General features: G+C 32.2%; 3 non-coding genes across 3 annotated transcripts; 2 read left to right on the forward strand and 1 right to left on the reverse strand.

The window, feature by feature from the left end:
• Positions 1 to 4,514: 4,514 nt before the first annotated feature.
• Positions 4,515 to 4,606, reverse strand: Mir3851l-1 (microRNA mir-3851l-1). Its single transcript, NR_161802.1, is given in 1 exon segment — positions 4,515 to 4,606. It is a non-coding gene; the product is annotated as a microRNA mir-3851l-1 (primary transcript).
• A 14,985-nt stretch (positions 4,607 to 19,591) lies between these two features.
• Positions 19,592 to 19,649, forward strand: Mir3836h (microRNA mir-3836h). The gene has a single exon (NR_161885.1). It is a non-coding gene; the product is annotated as a microRNA mir-3836h (primary transcript).
• A 908-nt stretch (positions 19,650 to 20,557) lies between these two features.
• Mir11639 (microRNA mir-11639) lies at positions 20,558 to 20,616 on the forward strand. Its single transcript, NR_161886.1, has one exon. It is a non-coding gene; the product is annotated as a microRNA mir-11639 (primary transcript).
• The last annotated feature ends 2,893 nt before the right edge of the window (positions 20,617 to 23,509 follow it).

Raw genomic sequence — 23,509 nt, forward strand, 5'->3', positions numbered from 1 at the left:
CACATTTATCACTTTCACATTGTTTAAGTCCGAAAAGTTCGAGGAACTCGTAGAATTTTCTGTTCCAGCAGCGAGGTGATTGCTTAAGTCCGTACAATGACTTTTTTAATTTTAACACAGAATTAGGTGGCACAGATAACCCGGGAGGAGGTTGCATGTAAATGTTTTCTTCTAATTCTCCGTGAAGGAATGCTGTTTTGACGTCGAACTGTATCATCTGATAATTTTCTCTTGCGGCGACGGCCAAAAGAATTCTTATCGTGTCGTATCGAGTTGTCGGTGCATACGTTTCGTTATAATCTACGCCTTCGGTCTGGGCAAAACCTTTTGCACATAATCGTGCCTTATAACGAATATTTTTATTATTGGGGGATCTTTTAATTTTGAACACCCACTTAGATCCGATTGCCTTTTTATCAACTGGTAGGTTGACAAGATTCCAAGTATCGTTCTTCTTCAAAGCGTCCAGTTCCTCCTGTATCGCATTTCTCCACTCTTCGGATTCGCTACTGGTGATTGCTTCGTCATATGTATTTGGGGTATCGCTCTCAACTATGTTTATCACATAATCATCAAGATTGTTTGGTGTTTTTAAAATTGCACGTGGTCTCAGATTATACCCTCTTCGATCTTCAGTTTCTGGTACGGGTTCTTCCTCGGGTTCTTTAGTTTGATCGTTTTGGTCATCATGCACTAAATTTCTTTTATCGTCGTGAATTTCATCCGTGATTACAATCTTATTTGCTCTGGGTAAAGTCAGTTCATTATCTTCGCCGAATGTTACATTTCTAGCGATTTTAATCTTTCGAGTTGCTCGATCAAACAGTCTGTAATTTGTCGAGTCATTATCATACCCTACAAGGATCAGTTTCTTGCTTTTCGGCTCTAATTTCTTTCTTAAGTTATCAGGTACGTGCATGTACGCGTCAGAACCAAAGATTCTTATGTGTTTTAGATCAGGTGTCTTGTTTGTCCAAAGTTCGTATGGCGTCACTTCTTGGTTGATCGAATTTGTCGTTCGATTCAAAATATATGCCGCCGTGTTTACGGCTTCCGCCCACAAATATAATGGTAAATTCTTCGTATAGATCATAGATCGGGCGCTTTCAACTAGAGTCCGATTTTCGCGTTCAGCTTTTCCGTTTTGTTCGTGGCAATATGGGGCGCAGGTTTCAAGAATTATGCCTCTATCTTTTAAGAACCTATGAAATTCCTGATTCACGTATTCCCCGCCATTGTCCGCACGCAAGGTTTTAATTGGGTGACCAAATTTATTTTTGCACATACAATAGAACTGTTTGAAACAATCGAGAGCATCTGATTTATGTTTTACGAAATAAACGGTTCTAAAATTCGTCGAATCGTCTTTGAAAAGTATAAAGAATCGACATCCGCCGACGGAATCTACTGACATTGGACCACACACGTCTGTGTGAATAATTCACCGGCTTTGTAATTTCTTTTCTCGATTTTATGATATGGCATTTTGTGTTGCTTACCATACCGACAACCCTCGCAAATTTGATTGACCTTGTCATCAGTTATTCCATGTGCGTCGATCAAGCCTCTCTTCGCCATCTCCTGGATTGTTTTCATATTGATGTGTCCTAAGCGCTGACGCCAAGTTTGTAGACTTCTTGTCGCTGTCAAATTGACCTCGCTTGTTTTTGTTGTACAACGTATCAGTAATTTATAAATATTATTTGACTGCCGAACTGCACAGGCTTTTACGACACCATTACAAATTATTTTGGCTTTGTTATTCTCTTTTGTAATTGTCATTCCCTTTTTCGTAATTTGACCCTCCGAGAAGAGGTTTCTCTTTAGATTTGGAATATACCAAACATCTGTCATTTTGTTTTTAATCCATTCGTTTTCTAGCCAGCATTCGATTTCAATCGTACCCTTTCCTTTTACTTTTAGTTCGCTGCCATTGCCAAGTTTCACACTGAACTCATCGACCTCTTGTATTGTTGAAAATATGTCTCGTCGTGACGTCATATGCGCCGAGGCGCCGCTGTCCAGGATCCATGCTTCATCTTCTTGGATTTTGGTAGGAATTTCGTTGACATCATCGATTAAGAATGCTCCACTGTAACCTTGAGTCACATGGGTTTTTCGTGGGGCACGACACTCTCTTGAAATATGACCTTTTTTATTACAATTGTAGCACGTAATGCGTGGTTTTCCTCTTATCGTTTTCTTGTTTGGTACGACACTTGTAGTGGTGACCAACGCGTTTTCTGTTGTTTCCACAGTTGTTAAATTACGCTCTTCGTCGATGAGTCTTGATGTCAGGTTGCTAAGTGTTTGTTTGTCTTCCGCTAAAGACAACCATGCCTGTCTAAAGTTGCGGTATCTTGCCGGCAGCGTACCAAGGATTTTTGTAATTATGGCCACTTCACTTATATTGTCGCCAGTTTCTCTTATTCGTCTTGCCAGATTCTCGACTTTTGAAATGTGTTGTGCAATGGAATCATTTAAACACATTTTGTACTGATGAAACTCCTCGTGTATAAGCATCTTGTTTGTCTCCGTCTTTATATCGCAGATCGCATCCAACTTGTCGAGAATTTCTTTAGCCGTATCGCAGCTTTCTATCATCGTTATTTGAGACAATTCCATCGTAGATGTTATTACGCACATTGCTATGGCGTCCTTTTTGTTCCAGGTGTTGAGTTCTTCAACCCTATTCGCTGACGGTTTCTCCATTTCGCCTATTGCTATTGAATACACCCCCTTTGCCTTTAGGGCGCATTTTAGCTGGAACCGCCACTGCTTGTAGTTGTTTCCGTCGAATTTGTTTATTGCTGACAAATTTATTCCGTCTGCCATTCTTGCTTTCACGACACTCGTTTTTGTCTGTGAATCACCCGTCACACTGGTTTTGACCGCACGAACCAGTTTTTAATCGCCCGAACGCGTGTTTCACTCGAACGTTACTGTAGGCAAAACTGAACTAAAACTACCCTTGCGACCTGGGCCCATAACCTGTTGTGAGGGTGGTCGAGCAGTGGTGGGTAGTATTGAAACACGGTTGATAATACGGTTAATATATTAATAAAACGAGCAGAAAAGAATAGGAAACAATAACCGAGAGTTGCGAGTCTACATGTCTGCGACTACACGTCAACACTTACTTCCTCTCTAGGATCTTACATCTCAAGTTGAACATGCGTATTAACAATAAGTACTCGTAGGACACAAATTCGCGCCTGAATACAATGTAATTCCCAACAGAAGTTGCGTGGAAATCCAAACCTATGAAGTTTGATTTAATATAAAATGAAAAATATCATAGACCTCATTTGTAAGATGTGGACTGAAAAAACGACTGTAAGATCCACTTTGTCCAGTGATAATTAAATAAATATCAGTCTAAACAAAGATAGACCGGGAAGAAATTTCCGAAAACATTGTGATGGAATGCAAGTGTAGACCATATTTATTCAACTTTTCAATAAAATTTTACTTGTTTACCAACAATAAATCCACAGATTTATATACATAATGGTGCAATTTTTCTTGTCTTTTAATTGTAAACAATTCAAAATTAAGAATACAGTAACCGTGCTATATCCTGCAAATAGCAAAAAAACACTTAATGCTCACTAAATTTCGAAAACATTTTCTGCAAAAGCACAACAGCACGAGTGCGGTTTTTTGAGAAAGCAATAAAAATTTAATGCTCACCTACAAGAAGTCTTGCTGCTAAAATGAAATCTATTATTTGGCTGGAATATATGCTACTATAAAGTATAATTTTACACGGTACTACCCTACGCCAATGCAGAACTAAATTTACATAAAGGCCACATGTGCGGACGTCTATAACATTATGTTAGCCGTCCGCGCATTTGTGCGCATCGTGCGACTAGACCATTGGTGGATTGTTTCAAGATGAGTTTTAAAAGTGGAGATGAGACGAACTCACAAAACATTGAAAGTTTTGAAAAAAAAAATACAATCAATTTGTATAAAGGGACTGTAAAAATCACCCAGAAGACGAGATTACTTCAAAAATTGACGAAAGCAAGATTGGTGTACTACTGAATCGTTTAATAACTTTAATACAAATGATTATTTTTTACAATTTTTACGTTTATATTTAAGCATTAAATTACTCACACATCAGTGAGTTGATGCGTCGGTTTTTGAGTACCCGGTATAGGTAATTACACATACAGTGTCTCCCAGATCTCGCACCCCACCGGAAAGATGCATATAGTTTAGAGAATTCTGAAGCCAAAAATTCCTTTACAAAATTTAAATGGCTGTAAATTATTATACGATTACTAAGAGTATTTAAATTTTCATCATTTATTTTGGATTTGACTACATTAGTAAGCAAGTACTAACACTTATACAAAACTTTACAAGAATACCAAACACTAACAACACTACGACCATAAACGTTCGTTGCTAACAAATATCGATACATTTTATATGACGGCACAGATGTATACATTTTTTAGAAAACATAAAATATTTTCTCTTACTTCACTTGCTGGCGAATTGTAATTTATTACTGAGCCGGCATGGGTCGTACTATGGGTTAAAATGTTACATGGTACCACCTTATGCCAACCCAGCACTAAATTTATTCAAATTTAACTTAAAAATTAACATTGTTTGCTGCAAAATCATTTTTCTTAAATTTGAATTTATTAATAAGCTGCCATAGGAAGTACTATAACACAATTACCGTAACCCTGATTTCCACCACACAGACTTTGCTTCTCGTTTGATAAACATTAAAGAAATGACTGCAGGGCCTACCTTACCTAGTGCAAATTAAAGAAAAATCAACTTAAGCAAAGATAAGCCTGGTAGAAATATCGATAAAATTGTGATGAAATGCAATTGTAGCTTCTGATCTTATCCCACACCATTTTGCTCAATCAAACAAAGTTAACTTATTTCATTTTTACCGAGACAACTCCAAAATAAGGCAATTTGTGTAAATTCCGGACATATTGCCACTAAAAGTGCTACTTATTTCGAAGCGATCTTCATTATTTAAATAAAGTAGTAATTTGGATCAAGAACACCCATTCGACTTTTATTCGTTTTAGTGGTTAATGAATCCGAAATGAAGCAAACATTGACTGTACCATGAGCAAATATCGAAAACATTTTCTAGTAATGCACAAATGCTCGTTTTTTTGTGAAACCAATAAATTTCTTCCCCTACCTAAAAAATTCTTGATGGTGAAATAATTATTATTGGACAGGAATGTTATCACCATACACGTGCTCTGGATTAGCATAGAACCTTCCATAAAGATCCATTGACAACACTCGCTTTCCAACACCGTGGTCATCAAAAACCTTGCAACTCCTGCAGGAACTATTATGGGACGAGTCGAATTGGTTCGTCGTGATGTTGTTAGTCGTTATTTTCGAGCCATTCGTAATATTGTAAAAGTTATAATTTTAATTGATTAAAAATAAGTGAAATAATTGTAAAAGTAAAGTTGTTATAGATGTAATAATATTATTTCATCAATAAATAATTGGACTGAGCGATTTGACCTGATTATCTAGAATATTATTTTTACATCGTTTTTACTTGTTGCAAGATTTGTAGTTTTTTAATCTTCTATGATCATCAAATGGCACAGAACGACCAATGATAACTAAATACCATAATGAAAAATTTTATCCTATTTAAAAACAAAACACTTTATCGGAGAATTGCAATTTATTACTGGGCTGGCATAGATCGTACTATGGATTAAAATTTCACATGGTACCAACAAGCCAATCCAGCACTTAGTTTAATTGCCAAAGGGCAAATTGTTTACACCTGATTTCCTCAAGATAGCCCCGTTAAATTAGACAAAAATTAGACGATCGGTGAAAAAAGTTTCTAGAATTGTAATTCTTTTAATGTTTCCTTATTTGTACATTTTTCTTTGTAGACCTACTCCCATGCATTTTAACCTAAATATTAAGTAACATTGCTGACTGTAAAATCGGTAAGGCTATACTAGCATTTGGCATTGGAAGTACTATAATTAAGATGATCCATTCAGTACTTCATGCCAACTCAATAGTGAATTAGAAAAAAATTGCATTCGATGATTTAAACAATTCCTTCTGAAGTGGGTTTTTTAAATCAGCAAAACATTAAGATTGTTACGTAAAGAATACCAGTCATACCTTGAACTCAAGTTTGATTATTCAATATATGTATATGTTGACATTGACTGAAAGAAAAGCCTCCAAATGGTTGCCTTTTAAATAAGTACGCAACGACAATTGTACATTATTTTTAAGGAAAGTTGATCAAAGTGTTGTCGAGCAATCGAGCGAAAGATCAACTCTGTGACTCCTCATTTGTTAAATTATAAAATGAAGAATATCGCAAACTATCATCCTTCATCCGATAATTAGTTAATATTAATTGGAGATTTAAGAAACAAGTATAAGTTCTACCTTGCCCAGTGATAGTAAAATAAAAATAAACAAAAGCAAAAATAAAATTGTACATTCCTTTTTTCAATATAGACAAATTAGTTTGGAAAACTATGACACTAGTAAATACTTTGTAAATACAAAAATACCTACATGTACATTCTCTTTTTGTTCCAGTTGTTAGAGGATTCGAAATGAAGCGAGCGTTTATCGGTTTATGACCCTAAAGAAGCGTAGAAACCACCAATGTTTTATTATTTATCGAAAATATTTTGTACAAATGTGTCTTTTGAAAAAGAAAGAAAATCTTCGCAAACCTAAAAATGACTTGCTGGTGAAATGAAATCTCTTACTAGGCCGGCATGGGTCGTACTATGAAATAGAATTTTACACAGTACTACTCTGTACCAACCCAGTACTACATTTACTCAAATATAACAAAAAGGTTGAAATCTCTAAGACAGTTTATTATCTTGTACTAGGATTTGTTATTAAGCTGGCATATAAAGTACTATGATTATCATGGTCCTAAATACCACTTTATTCCAACTCAAGAATAGATTCCTGATTAGTTGCTTTTTCGATAAATGCTCAAAGAACATTGGTCAAAATATTGCGAACCATCCGATAATTTGTGATTGATATTTGAGATTTGAGAAACTACTACAGGGCTTATTTTGCGCACTGATAAATTGATAATTAAACATAAACCAAAGCAATGATAGACCAGACAGAAATTTCAAAAAGTTAGTGTTGAAATGCAAATCGATGATAGACCAATACGTTGAAAGAATCAAAGTCAATTTGTTTCACCTAAATAACTGTTATACTGCCATTTATGGTAATATTAGTATCTACATTCTTAAGCTAGTCTCATCTTAATTTAGATTAAATATTAGTTTTGATTCTAATACTTTTGTAAAAAATAAAAAATCTATTTTTATTTCTTTTCAGTTGGCCCAGAAATCGAAATTAAACAAACGTTAACCATACTATGACAATATGGTTATGGTAACACTCAATGCTCACTAAATCTCAAAAACATTTTACAAAAAATATGCTCATGGTGGTAATGCCAGAGTTTTCAGGTCGCATCTGCAGCGTCTGACCTGACCGAACGATCACTAGTAGTGACCGGGACCATATGTCTCTTCCGAAAGCCGAGGCATAAAGGTTTTGATTAGAAAGCATAAAAACTCTTACTGAGTCGGTACCACTTATGCCACCCCAGCAATAAATTTACTAAAATTTAGCTTAAAAAAATACTATTAGATATAAAATCAGCTATACCTTCATCAAATGTAGCTTTATTTTTATGCATATCTAATCCTGTGTAATAAAATTAAATCATAAAATTTCTTTTCAGTAACGTATTCCAAAATAAGGTAACTAATATAGATTTTGGGCATATTGCTACAATTATTCTGTTTTTGAACTAAAATGAGCTCTCATCTAATAATACAGGTTGGTAACGATTATACTAAATCATACAAATGGGTCTATGTGTTTTCAAATTTAAAAAATATAATTAAGAAATTACAACACATCTACATACTTGATAGCGCGTATGTTTACAATGGGCACGAATTAAAAAAATAAATCTTTACTCACCGTTACCTCTCCCGTAATTGATGATCGAAGAACTTCGCACTGTTGTTCTGATGCCTTCAGGAACCACGGACACATAATGGCCCTTAGGCCAAAATTGCCTGCTTATATTGGCTTACCCCCCAGGGATAATGGAGAGTGGGGTTGGGGTGAAAGTTACTTTTCTGCTTTCAACAGCAATTTTACAAAAAGTTTTGTTAGATTTTGTTAGAAATAAGTTAGAAAAGAAAAATTGGAGAAAATATTCTCAGGTTTCATAAATGGTAAGGCTAAGTTTTGAGAACTTCAAATGCCCATAACTCTATATTACAAATGGAATGCTCCAATTATTTATATTACACTTGATGAAAAAAAAGTTTTACATTCACCGTACTTTAGAATTCCCTGTACTTATGTGGAATTTATAAGTTATGTTTTTTTGATATTATGTAAGATTCCTTACGTTACAGCTTTTTTTATAAAACGCTACTTTAAAGAATTATTTTTCATTGAACAATGGACAAGTAATGATCAAAATTAGTTTTGTTAAACTAAATAAATTCACTGAATTTACGTTTATAAACCAATATTTTTCATATTTTTCTTCGGTTTTAATGGCAACTTATTAAACAAAATATGATTAATTTCTCAGTGTCAACAAAATATTATAACTTGAAACCTATTAAAACTAAGTAGAGGAATGTTTTTGAAGATTCATGCAGAATTAGAAATGGAAATTAAATTTTAGTTGAAAAAACTGAGTTATAGATGTTTGAAATTCTGCAAATTTGGTGTTTTTTAACATTTGTTTTAGATAAACTTAGAAATACAAAAAAAGCTTTAAGCTTTCTCTTTCAACTACCCAAAAAACGATTTTAAGATTTAAAAAAATGGGTATGTTACTGATTTTCTTAACAGAAGATGCGAATCCAAAAAATTTCAAAAAACTCCAATTATTTAGAAAATGGCTGAACTTCATTGAATACTTAAAATAGCTTGCTGTTCTTACTTGTTTTTATTTTGTGTCTATAATTACTTAAACATCTTATTTCATCTCGTTTGAAAAATAATAATGGGTAAACAACAGATGTGACAATCAATTAAAATGAAATCTATCCCACTCTATGACATGCTATACTTTATTATCTATCCCTTATATTATACATTTTTATAAACAAAATAAAGTAGAAAATGGATAAAACGTGGGAAATTTTATTTCAAAATCTTCAAACTTTGAAACCACTAACCACTTTCCCGTAATCCCTAATTGTTAAGCCGATTTGCGCTAAGTGAAATTTTTCAGTCACCTGCGCGTTAACTTCTCGGTATTTGTGTTAGTCCTAAGAACAAACATTGGGAGCATTTTACAAAATAATTTTAAACAGTTAGTTAGCGCCTTGAACGATAACAAGAATTAGTAGAAAAATATTTAAGATTATACAGAGTGTTCCAGAAAAGGTTTACAGATTATTGTTGAAAAAATAAATACATATAATTAGGCAAATTGTGCGATGACGAAATTTTTGTTTAGTTTTCTATATGCCAAAAAAAAACACAAAAAGCGTTCTTTAAAATTGCTTTAAATACATAGATATAGGTGTAATTTTTTTCTTTTACACAAATCTAAGTTTTTTTTTCAAAATCCCCAATTAGGTTTATTTTTATTGTAGATATTTGACTAAAAAAAGTGTCTTTGGGAGAAGTAAGTCATTTCAATTGAAGCAATTTATTGGATTCTAAACTTTATTATCAGTTTTTTTTAAAAAGAATTGTCAGTGTCATAATCGTGTAAAAAGTAATTCGTATCGCTTTAAAATGGCAAATTAAGCAATTAAGTCTACATTAGGTTCCACGATTTGGGGTGTATTAATAACTTTAATACAAAAGATTATTTTTTACAATTTTTACGTTTATATTTAAGCATTACATTACTCACACATCAGTGAGTTAGTGCGCCGGTTTTTGAGTACCCGGTATAGGTAATTAGGCATACTGTGTCACCCAGCTCTCGCACCCCACCGGAAAGATGCATATAGTTTAGAGAATTCTGAAGCTAAAATTCCTTTACAAAATTTAAATAGCAGTAAATTATTTCTTACTTCACTTGCTGGCGAATTGTAATTTATTACTGAGCCGGTATGGGTCGTATTATGGGTTAAAATGTTACATGGTACCACCTTATGCCAACCCAGCACTAAATTTATTCAAATTTAACTTAAAAATGAACACCGTTCGTTATAAAATCATTTATTTTAAATTTGAATTTATTAATAGTCTGCCAAAGAAAGTACTATAACATAATTACCGTAACCCAGATTTCCACCACACAGACTTTGCTTCTCATCCGATAAACATTGAAGAAATGACTGCAGGGTCTACCTTACCCAGTGCAAATTAAAGAAAAATCAACTTAAGCATTGATAAGTCTGGTAGAAATATCGATAAAATTGTGATGAAATGCAATTGTAGCTTCTGATCTTATCCCACACCATTTTGCTCGATTATGAGCAAGGAATCAAACAAAGTTAACTTATTTCATTTTCACCGAGACAACTCCAAAATAAGGCAATTTGTGTAAATTCCAGACATATTATCATTTAAGGTACTACTTAGTTCGAAGCGATCTTCTTCATTATTTAGATTAAGTAGTAATTTGGAACAAGAACACCCATTCGACTTTTATTCGTTTTAGTCGTTAATGAATCCGAAATGAAGCAAACATTGACTGTACCATGACCAAATATCGAAAACATTTTGTACTAATGCACAAATGCTCGTTTTTTTTGTGAAACCAATAAAAATTCTTACCCTACATAAAAGTTTCTTGATGGTGAAATAATTATTATTGGACAGGAATGTTATCACCATACACGTGCTCTGGATTAGCATAGAACCTTCCATAAAGATCCATTGACAACACGCGCTTTCCAGCACCGGTCATCAAAAACCTTGCAACTCCTGCAGGAATTATTATTATAAATTCGGATCATCATTCGTCGGATGTTGTTAGTCGTTATTTTCGAGCCATTCATAATATTCTAAAAGTTATAATTTTAATTGTTTTTTGTGTTTTGGTTTTTTTTTGGCATATAGAAAACTAAACGAAAATTTCGTCATCGAACAGTTTACCTAATTGTAGGTTGGTAAATGCTTTTGTGGTGGTCAGTGGTTAAAAGTCAATCTTCAAAAGTAAAACTCTCTCAATTTAACAAAAATTGAAACATTATTTTAGAAAATAGTAATTCGTTTTCCAATATTCTGCAAGTAGGGTGACTAATACATATTCAAAATTATGCACATAATGGGTTGTACATGTTATTTATTCTCTCTTGGAACTTTAGGCACTTTAGGAAAAGAGTTTTGATTATACAGAGAGGCCTAAAATGCGTGACGTCATAATGCACGGTACATTCTTTAATAGCATGCTATTATTTTTTTCTGCTCATTAGTGCCCTTATAGCTACTTACATATTACTAAAAAAATTAAAGAAGTTACAAGACAATTTTTTAACAAATAACTTGGAATTTGTTAGAATTTACGTTAGGGTTGTAATAAGAAAAAAATGTTTGTTTTTTAATTATATAAACAGAAGTTTACATTAAAATAGGCACAATAAAGAGCTCTAAAATTTTAAAAAGTTTGAAAGTAAATTGTAAACACCCTGTAGTAAGAGTGTTAAACCTAATTCAAAACGTACCTAGTAATAATGAAGTATCAAAAAAAGCACTGTTGGTGTTTTTTATTAATTTTAAAAAATTAAGATGTAAAACTATTTTTTTTTGTATTTAATCTTTTTAACAATAATCTGTAAACCGTTTAAAAAATAGCGATATATACGTACTCGTAGCTAATGAAGACAATTAAATTAAGCATGCCATTAAAAAATATTATGTCGTGACACTTTTTTGGAACACTCTGTATAATCTTAAATATTCGTCTGCTAATACTCGTTATCCTTCAAGGCCCAAACTAATTGTTTAAAATTATTTCGTAAAATGTTTCCAAGGTCTGTTCTTAGAAATACACAAATACTGAGAAGAAGTTAACGCGCAGGTAACTGTAAAATTTCACTTAGTGCTAATCTGCTTAACAGTTAGGGGTTAAGTGAAAGTTGTATTTGTGGTTTCACTTCAGGGTGTTTTAGGACTTTGAGATAAAATTTCCGACATTTTATCCATTTTCAGTTTAATTTTCTTTATGAAAATATTTCAATTTGGTTTAATTTATTCTAATTGATTGTCACATCTGGTTTTTACCCAATATTATTTTTATACGAGATGAAATAAGTTCTTTAAATAATCAAAGAGACAAAAATAAAATCAAGTAAGAATAGCAAGTTATTTCAACTATTCAAGTTTAGCCATTTTCTAAGTAATTGGAGTTTTTTGAAATTTTTTAGATTCTGACCTTCAACTAAGAAAATCAGTAACATATCTTTTTTTTGTAATTTTAAAATTGTTTTTTAGGTAGTTAAAAGAAAAAGCGTAGAGCTTTTTTTGGTATTTTTAAATTTATTTAAAACAAATGTTAAAAAACCCAAATTTGCAGAATTTCAAATAATAGAGAATTTAATTCTCGTTGAATCTGCATTAACATTAATTTTACTAATTTTTAATAGGTTTCAAGTTATAGTATTTTGTTGACACTGAGAAATTCATTAGCCATTTTTTTAATAGGTTGTCATTAAAATGAGAGAAAAATATGAAAAATTTTGTTTTATAGTCGTAAATTCAATGAATTTATTTAGTTTAACAGAACTAAACAGTAAAATTGTGATCATTACTCATCCATTATTCAATGAAAAATATTTCTTTAAAGCAGCCTATTATAAAAAGAGCTGCAACTGGCAAGGAATCTTGCGTAATATCAAAAAAAACAACACAACTTGAAAATTATCAGACATAAGTGTAGGGGATTCTAAAATACAGGTCTATGCAAAACATTTTTTTTATATAGTGTAATATAATATTGGGGCATTCCATTTGGAATATTGAGTCGTGGCCATTTGAAGTTCTCCAAACTCAAACTTATCATTTATGGAGTCTGAGAGTGTTTTTTCCAATTTTGAAGACACTAAATAAAAGATATAATAATAATATAGGCATAATTTTTTAATTTCCTACATACGATTTTAAAATTTAAAAAATGATACGGATACCGAGTAATCCAAAAACGAAGCTGGTAAAACAAGTTCCAGTAACATGTTATTAGAAATACCTACCGATATTAATTGTTAAAAACATTTTAAAATTAAACTTTGTTTAAAGTATTATTTTTTAAAATATAAATTTAAAATGGATGAATTTGGTATAATAGAAAAAAATTGAAACAATATTTTGAAAACAGTGGAAACACAGGTACTATGTGAAAATATGGTGTTTGTAACTTGGTCTATTGTATTAAGCAAGAATAATTAAATAAAAAAATGAATCAAATAACAAAATACTTATTTTATAAGGAGTTGGCAGTTACTAACTACAAATTATTATTGAATAAAAACTAAATAAATTCAATATTTTCTAAACTTATTTTCTAAAAATATCATAAATAATTTTTTTGTAAAATTACATACTTAATTTTAAGACAATTGTAAAAAAAACTATTAAATTAATAAAGTTCATGTTTCAAAAGCAACAAATTTGGAATTTTGCGAGTTGTAAACACATTTTTCTTTATTTTAAACTACTTTTGCCGCATAATTTTATAAATTATTGAAAAAAACAAAAAACATTTTTACGTATTTTTTGACATAATGTCTAAATGTTTGTTTTTTTTTTCTAACTTATTTTCTACAAAAATAGTAAAACATTACAAAACTTTTTGTTAATTTGTTGTTGCAAGGCAGAAAAGTAACTTTTACCCCAACCCCACTCTCCATTATCCCTGGGGGGTAAGCCAATATAAGCAGGCAATTTTGTCCTGAGGGCCTGTGTCCTGTGTCCGTGATTCCTGAAGGCATCAGTGCAACATTGCGAAGTTCTTCATCAACCACGGGTGCGGTATCGATAAGTAAAGATTTGTTTTTCTGTAATTTTTTTTAATTCGTGCCCATTGTAAACATAGGTGCAATTATGTATGTAGGTGTATTGTAATCTTTTGTTTATATTTAAAAAAATTAATGAAAAAATATAGTCCCATTTGTATCATTGAGTACAAACGTTACCAACCTGTATTGTTGGATGAAAGATGATAGTTTGTGATATTCTACATTATTATTACCAAGTAACAATTTCTACATGATTTCCTTAATAATAAGGCACGTTTGTTGTTAGCTTCTTAAACTTGATTGGTATTCTTTTGCATAAGACTTTGGAAACGATATCCAGGGTATATCGATATTTATGCATACTTATCGCAACATTCAAGTCTTTTTCGAATTCACTAATTTATTCTTATGGTACTTCCCGTAACACTCTCAAATTTTAGAAATGTAGTATTGGGTTTTTGAAGTGGCACCATGTAGCATTTTAACCCATAGCATGACCTATGCCCACCAAGAATAGATTTCACCTTACCAGTAACATTTCTTAGACAAGAATTTTCTGCTTGTGTCATTTGTGTCTAGTGTAAAAAATTATTTTAGTATTTAGCATTGACTGTTCTGTGTTATTTTGTGGTCTCAGCATGGTCAATGTTCGCAAAATTTTAAATTCTGTTACAACTGAGGGGAATGAAGAATTGGAAAACAAAGATTTTTGTATTTACAAAGTTTTTCAGAGTATCTTGAATGGATGTTATCAAAATCGAATAATAGTAGCAATATGGCCAAAATTCACATTAGTTTCCTTATTTTGGAATCCATTACAGAAAAGAATGTTTATGTTATGCCGACATTTGTATGATTTAAATTTATTACACAGAATTAGGTATTCATAAAAACAAAATTACATTTGAATTTGAATAAACTCTAAAATCATGGTAATTTAAAAGGTATAACTGATTTTACATCCAATGGTATTTCTTTTTAAGCTAAATTTTAGTGAATTTATTGCTGTGTTGGTATAAGTAGTACCATGAAAAATTTGAATCTATAGTACGACCCATGCCGACTCAGTAATAAATTACAATTCCAGCAAGTGGAGAAAGCGAAGAGCTTCTAAACAAAACAAATAATTATACCTTTCTGTAAAATGTTTTCGAAAGTCAGTGAGCATTGATTGTTTCCATGATATTTTATTGTCACAGTACGGTTAGTGATTGCATAATTTCGATTTCTGAGACAACTGAAAAGAAAGAAAAATAGAAGTTTTCTTGTATTTTTTATAAAAGTGTTAACTTATATATATAGTTTATATTATAACTGATATTTAATCTAAATTAAGAAGAGACTGGCTTCAGAATGCAGATACTGATATTACCATGAATGACAATATGACCGTATTTAGGTAAAACAAATTGTCTTTGAATGATTTTTTCAACGTATTAGTGTATCATCGATTTGCATTTCAACATTAAATCTCTGTTCGGTCTATCACTGCTTTGGCTGATGTTTGTTTAATTATTAATTTATCAGTGGGCTAAGTAGACCCTGCAGTAGTTTCTCAAACCTATATAAATGTTCTTTGAGCATTTATTGAAAAGGCAACGATGCAGGAATCTACTGTTGAGTTGGTATGGAGTGGTATTATGGACCATGATAATTACAGTACTTCCTATGCCAGCTTAATAACGAATCCTAATTCAAGAGACGAAAATTTATACTGTCTTACAAATTTTTCAGTCCAATGTTGCTACTTTTATTTTTTTGAGTAAATTTAGTACTGGGTTGACACAGAGTAAAACTATGTAAAATTCTATTCTATAGTACGACCCATGTCGGCCCAGTAAGAGATTTCAATTCACCAGCAAGTCATTTTTAGGTTTGCAAAGACACACATTTGTACAAAATGTTTTTAATAAATGGTTATCCAGCATTGGTTGTTTCTATGCTTCGAATCCTCTAACAACTGGAACGAATAGAAAATTGGATATATAGTTTTTTTTGTATTTACAAAATTTTGTATAGTATTCACTAGTATGGTAGCGGTCAGCTCCATTTGCGTGTGCGTCATCTGACATTTCTGTCACTACGTTTACATAGCAGGATCATAGCGGTAACAAACTCTCAAATATTTTTTGAGGTTATAGTGTTTAAATTTTGGATTTTTAGTTGATGGTGAAGGTATCGTTTTCTTTAAATACATTTAAATACAATTAAAATTGTGTGCAATGTATTAGAAATTGTTTCCTAGATGTCTTGTTTATTACGCCAATATAAAATTAACAAGTTTTTCAACGGTTCGACCTTTGTAAAGTTAAACTCACAATTTTTGGTACCCTTAGAAGATGGACTTTGTAAAGAACAGTATCTAAAGTGGGAGTACACGAAAGTATCTTATTTAATACATTTACTATAAACATAAAAAGAGTATGGACAAGAAATTTCGTACTGAAATAACGTGTGTAATGTGTAATCTGTAAAGATTTTTATGCATTTCAGCAGGTGACAAGTAACAAGATCTGAAAGCTGAAACTGAATATGCCGGTCCATATTCCACTACCACAAGCAAAAGTATGAACACCAAACTTGTAATTTTGACCATCTAGTAACTAGAAGATCACTCTTGTGTGAATGCTTATTAACAAAATTACGCTTTATTGACTCTTTATACGCACCAGGAGTTAGTAAATTATATCTGTGGTATACACACGATATGTAAGGTTATGTAATTTCCATGTTTATTTCATCATTTATAGAGCGTTTGGCCTAGTGACAGAATAATGAAAAGTATCAACCAACATTTTTTTGCAACTGTAATTAGATTTGAGTAGAACAAAAGAGCTGATCCTCATTACTTTAGTTTTTAATATCAACATAAGTACATTAATACTTGTTTAATCCTAAGAAATTTTTGAATATTGGCCACAAATAATTAATTAATCACAAAAAATACAATTCACAAAACCAGAACTAATAAACGCAGAATCAAAAACCTAACGAAACGCAAAAGAAAAACTAACGGAACTCAAAACAAAAACACACGGAACGCAAAACACAATTAACGAATGGAAAATACTTCCGAATAACACCGATAACAACGATGCGACAACGACTATAATTTATTGTCAATGTCAGGTTGACAAATTCGTGAAACTTGATGGTGTTGTCGAAGTGCACATGTAAATTAATGTTCAAGGATACCACCCTTAGATACCCCTTAGTTGTTTAAATTTGCATTGTTTTGATAATTTTTTTACAGTTTTGCGTTGGTAATGAAAAAATGAAATTGATGACGCACACGCAAATCGAGCTGACCGCCACTATATCTTAGTTTTCCAAACTTATTTGTCTATATTAAAAATAGAAATGTACAATTATGTCTCAAGGTACACATTTTTTTTGAAATTTCTGACAGGTCTTCTTTTTGCTTTTGTTGATACTTATTTTACTATCACTGGGCAAGGTAGGCTCTGCAGTTCGGAAAGAAATATTCGGAAAGAATAAATCATCTAATGCAGACCTTTTCGAGTTCACTGTTGTCTTGGCCTTGAGTAGTACTGTATGGATCATTTTAATTAAATTACTTAATCTAAATAACGAAGAAGATCGCTTCGAAATAAGTAGTACCTTTAGTGGTAATATATATGTCTGGAATTTACACAAATTGCCTTATTTTGGAGTTGTTTCGGTGAAAATGAAGTAAGTTAACTTTGTTTGATTCCTTGCTCATAATCGTGCAAAATGGTGTGGGATAAGATCAGAAGCTACAATTGCATTTCATCACAATTTTATCGATATTTCTACCAGACTTATCTTTGCTTAAGTTGATTTTTCTTTAATTTGCACTGGGTAAGGTAGACCCTGCAGTCGTTTCTTTAATATTTAATCAATATATTATGGGATGAGAAGCAAAGTCTATGTGGTGGAAATCTGGGTTACGGTGATTATGTTGTAATACTTTCTTTGGCAGATTATTAATGAATTCAAATTTAAAATAAATGATTTTATAACGAACGGCATAGTACGACCCATGCCGGCTCATTAATAAATTACAATTTGCCTGCAAGTGAAATAAGCGAAGGTATTTTATGTTTCCATAAAAACGTATACATTTGTGCCGTCATATAAAATATAACGATACTTAGTTAGCATCAAACGCTTATGTTCGTAGTATGTTTAGTATTTGGTATTCTTGTATAAAGTTTTGTATGAGTGTTAGTACTTTCTGTGAATGCTTACTAATGTAGTCAAATTCAAGATAAATAATGAAAATTTAAATACTGTTAGGGTCGGTTTACAGAAAGCGAAATTAAGATTTAATTCAAAATTAAACTTATTCGAATTAACTTGCTATTTAAAATACATTCACAAATGTCAAGTTTTGTGAGCACTGTTGCTGTTGTGTCTTTGCAGAAAATGTTTTCTTATTTTAGTTAGCATTAAGTGTTTTTTTCCTTTTTCTGGATATAGCACGGTTACTGTATTCTTAATTTCGAATTGTTTGACAATTAAAGGAAATAAAATAAAAAAATTGTACGTACCATTATCTGAATCTCTGGATTTATTGTTGGTAAATAAGTAAAATTTTATAGAAATGATGAATAAATGTGGTCTACACTTGCATTCCATCATATTGTTTTCGAAATTTAGGCCCGGTCTATCTTTGTTTAGACTGATATTTGTTTGATTATCACTGGACAAAGTGGATCTTACAGTGGTTTCTCTAGTCCACATCTTCCAAAATTGTCGAGGTTTATGATATTCTTCATTCTATAGTTCACCAAATGAAGAATCACAGACTGTTTTTCATTCGACAATATTTCGTTGTGCAACATTCATTGAAAGCCGTACCTGTTTTTTAATTATTGTCAGTACTACACGATTTTGAATAATCATATCAACGTATTTTTTTCGAAATTTCTGGCCCTGATCTATCTTTGCTTTGTTTGATGTTTGTTTAATGATTTCACTTGACAAAGTATCCCTGCAGTGTTTTATTCAATCTCTAATTAAAATCAATCACAAATTATCGGATGTAGATTTTGAATGAAAAAATTTTAATTAGAGAAATGGTGTTCACTTTTATAACACTGTTAGTGTTTAATTAAATGTACTGCTGGGTTGGCATAAAGTGGTACTATGTAAAATTCTACTCCTTAGTACGACCCATACCGGCCCAGTAATAGGTTTCAATTCACCAGCAAAAAAACACATATTTATGTTATCGTATAAATGTTTTCGTTATTTTGTTAGCATTGGCCGTTTCTGTGCTGGTTTATGGTGATAGTACGGTTAATGTTCGCTGCATTTCGAATTCTCTAACAGTTGTAACGAAAGAATATGCATATTTGCATTATTTACACAGTTTTGTATCATTTTATTTATTCTAAATTAAGAAGAAGCTTTCTGTTAGATTTAATGGTACCCTGAATGACAATACGGCAAAGATCTACAAAAATCACCCTATTTTGATAGCTATTTAGGTGGAAAACGTCGACGTTGTTAAATTCTTTGCGTACAAACGAGGCAAAAGGACAAAAGTGAGTAGAAAAGTTTAAAGCTGACATTTGCAGTTCATCACAATGTTTTCGAAATTTCTGCCCGGTCTATCCTTGCTTAGATTGATATTTATTTTATTGTCACTGGGCAAGGTAGACCCTACAGTCGTTTCTTCAATCTACAATCAATATCAGCCAAAAATTAGCGGATAAAGTACAAAGCCTGTGGTATTGTTCATTTTGTAATTTAATAAATGAATGGTCACTGACTCTGCTTTTAATTCGACAACACTTTATCCAACATTCCTTGAAAGTCTTATATTTGTCAAAAAGGCAACGGTCCAAAAGCTTTTCTTCCGGTCAATGTCAGTCTTACTACCAATTTCTGAATAATCAAACTTGAGTTCGGGAAGTGGTAGGTATTCATTTTTGTGTCACTGTTAAATACTTGTCAAAGCATATTTTTCTATGTTCTTAAAATCAATATAACAGGCTTTTACGGATTCACCATTAAGTTGTCATTGAGTGTACTGAACTGTATAGATGAGGGTAATACTAAGAATAATACTTTCTATGAAAATTTACTAATGTATTTAACACAGTCACTTGATGGAAACAGTCATTTAATGAAATATTTAAATTTGGAATAAATGATAAAATTGTAAATACTAGTAATAACCTTTTACTAATTTAATTACTCAGTGTTCCTGTTTTGACAAAAAAATTAGTGCTGAATTGTTAAAGGGTAGCACCATGTAAAATTTTAGTTTAGTACTATAACGTACTGCCGGCCCAATAAGTGATTTCAATTTCACCAGTATGATTTTTAAGGTAAGCGGAGAATATTCTGAGATGAGCATGGGTATGTACTATATTGATCATGGTAATTATGGTACTTTGTATAGCAGCTTATTAACGAATTTACAGCCTACAATGTTAATCTTTATGTTAAAAACTAAATTTAGTTCTGGGTTGAAATCGAGTGGTACCATCTAAAATTTTAAACCACTGTACGATCCATTCGGTAATAAACAAATAAATTACAATTCATCAACAAAGTGTGTTGTTTTTGGGTAAGCAGAGGTTTTACATTTTGTTTTTGAAGGATGAGATCCTCTTGCTTTCCCAAAAAATGCACATCTATTGCTCGTAAACATGTTTTCGTTATTTCGTTACCACAAGTCGTTTCTGTGCTACTTTATGATCACAGTACGGTTAACGTTCGTTAAACTGTAAATTATGTAACAAGTGAGAGAAATAAGTAAATGATTAATCTCGCAAAGTTTTGAATTAATACTACGGTGTTTGTTTTCAAAACTGTTTAATATAAATATATTTAAACTAAGTTGCCTACTGACTACATCGCCAAAATCTACACAAATCGCTTTGTTTTGATATTTATTTAGGTGAAACAAGTTGTTTGTTTCTTTGCTTTTACAAAAGCAAACATACTTGTATTTCATCATAGTTTTTCGGAAATTTCTGCCCGGTCTTTGTTTTGGTTTATATCTACTTCATTGTCACTGAAAAATCCAGAAATACTGAGCAACATTTTTACAAAGTACGACCCATGTCGGTCCACTTATAGATTTCAATTCAGCAGCAAGCCTATCTTAGGTCAACGAAGCCTGTGTTAAGTCATATTTTATGCTGACTGTTTTCGATATTTAATTAGCAATGGCTGTAATGTAAGGGATACACAGTGCCAGTGCCAGTGATAACTATTTATTTAAATGGAACATTAAGTATCGCGAGTATCGATATTAATAATTACAGTTATAATGAGCAATGAATAATTTCTCCATTGCGGGAGATCTCCTCGGACATGAAGACTACCTCCATAACTCTTAACCTAGTTACACTAAACCTAATAATATGTCTTACACTGCTAAATGAAACAGTAACTAAATAACCTAAACAATAAACTATTATTGAGGTATTGAGGTTGAAGTTGCTCAGCATAATGCAACCCAATTATATTGATATTACTAAATATTATAAACTAAGTGGTTGGTCTATCACACCGTGGAAAAATGAAAAATGGGATAGGTAGGTGTTCTTGTATTTAAAAGTTTTAGATCAGAGGGTTAGTTTCTAGAACTATTACCACTTGATCACCATTTTTTAAATTTCTGCACGGTGGTTTTTTGTTCGACACCACTTTCTTTGAAAATAAAGCATATTTTTCATTGCGTCTTTATTGAAAAAGCAATTATTCAAGTAGTTTTCTTTCTAACAAGTTCGGTACTAGACGCTGTGATTTAGTTTAACACAGTTTAGTCGCTGTCGCTGCGATTTAGTATAACACTGTATTCTTTTCTTTTACAGAAACTCTCAATTTGTGCTTTATTTTTTCACTCCGAAAAATTCAAATACACTGTTGCGATTATTCTATGAACTGAAATGGGATATAGTTGATAACATTAGGTATTTGAAACTTTATGTTTTTAGACAATTTAATAATTTTTGAGAATATAGAACAAAAGATAGGGTGTTACGTTTACGTTGTGAGTGAAAAAAATACCCGAGGGGCACATTTATTGCAGACCACATTGTACAAAAAAAACACCTACGTACCAAGAGAAAGGACTCATAAACCCTCTCTTTGTATTTCCAATTAAGTTACATTCTAACCAGTCTAATTAAGCAAGACAGTAAAATACATGCTCTCAATTAAACACAACAAATATTCTAACAAAACCTACTAACTCATTAAACTTCTATACTATTTTCTATACTATTAGACTGGTTTCGTTTAGTTAGATAATGGGAGCTACTGCGAATGGTTCCAGCAAATAAAGCCGTTCCTTGTAAAGATTTCGTAAAGCCCTACCTTACCGGCCCTTTAAAGCCTTCGTATTAATTAAATGTCGGATCAGCTAGCATCTGATTTTATTGTCAATCACGACTGGTACTTCTGGTCTTCTTTGCGATATTTTGTAGTCTTCGCATAGTTGTTCTAATTGAAATTCTTCGTCTGATGTCACTGGAGCTGCCTCCGAAATTTTGGTCACCAGCTTCATTGTGGTGTCTTCGTATTTGGCTTCTACCACCCAGAAAACTTCGTCAGTAAAGTACGAATCTGGGGCGTATTGGTAGACCTATAATTCTTCGTGTAATTCTTGGATTAAACTTCACTGTGCTGTGAGTTTTTTCCAGAGGGACTCATACCTGCTTCGTGGTTTTGTTTGTTCGATTGAACGTTCTTGTATGTGCCGGATGTGACCAACGTCACATTGCACGACTGCCATCCGAAGACCACAATTAATGAGACTGCAAAGTAGACGTATTGCACAACCCGGTGGAGGTTATCCAATAGTAACCAAGGGATGGTAGATTCCATCCTGTTGCACGATCGAGTGTTGAAGGAGCTGCAAGATCAGGTCAGCGTGGAGGCTAACCAAGCGGGCTAACCATTGCATGATTTGTACAATTCAGTGAGAAAGATCTGGCGATACATTATTCATATGAATCATTGTTTATTAGCCTTTTAATGTTCCGTCTTGTAGTTGTGGACATAAATACCCAACAACCCTTTTTATTTCATTACAGAATGTAGTCTGAGCTGGCTGATCTATTCGCTGGAACGGCCTGACGAAAAAACTTCCTGACTTGTTATTTGAATTATTGTTGACAAGGTAATTAACGCTCCAAAATAAAAATTTCTAATACATATAACATTATAAAATGAAGAACATTGCAAGATGTACATCCAATAATTTGTGGTTGTAGACTGTAGACTGAAGTAATATCTTTTCAGGGTGTACTTTGCCCAGTTATAATGAAGTAAGTATTAACCTAAGCAAAGATAAACTGGGCAGAAATTTAAAAAACTATGAAAGGCTTTTATTAATAATTTTACATTGCTTTATTTCTTGTTACCGCACTTGTTACAGAATTAGAAATGCAGCGAACATTAACCGTTACTATGACCATAAAGTAGCAGAGAAACGGCCAATGATTACTAAATATTAAAAACAAAGGTACGTCTTTTGTAGTCTTTTAAAAAAACATAAAAAATCT

Source organism: Tribolium castaneum, chromosome 4, assembly GCF_031307605.1.
Source record: "Tribolium castaneum strain GA2 chromosome 4, icTriCast1.1, whole genome shotgun sequence".
Lineage (NCBI taxonomy): Eukaryota > Metazoa > Arthropoda > Insecta > Coleoptera > Tenebrionidae > Tribolium > Tribolium castaneum.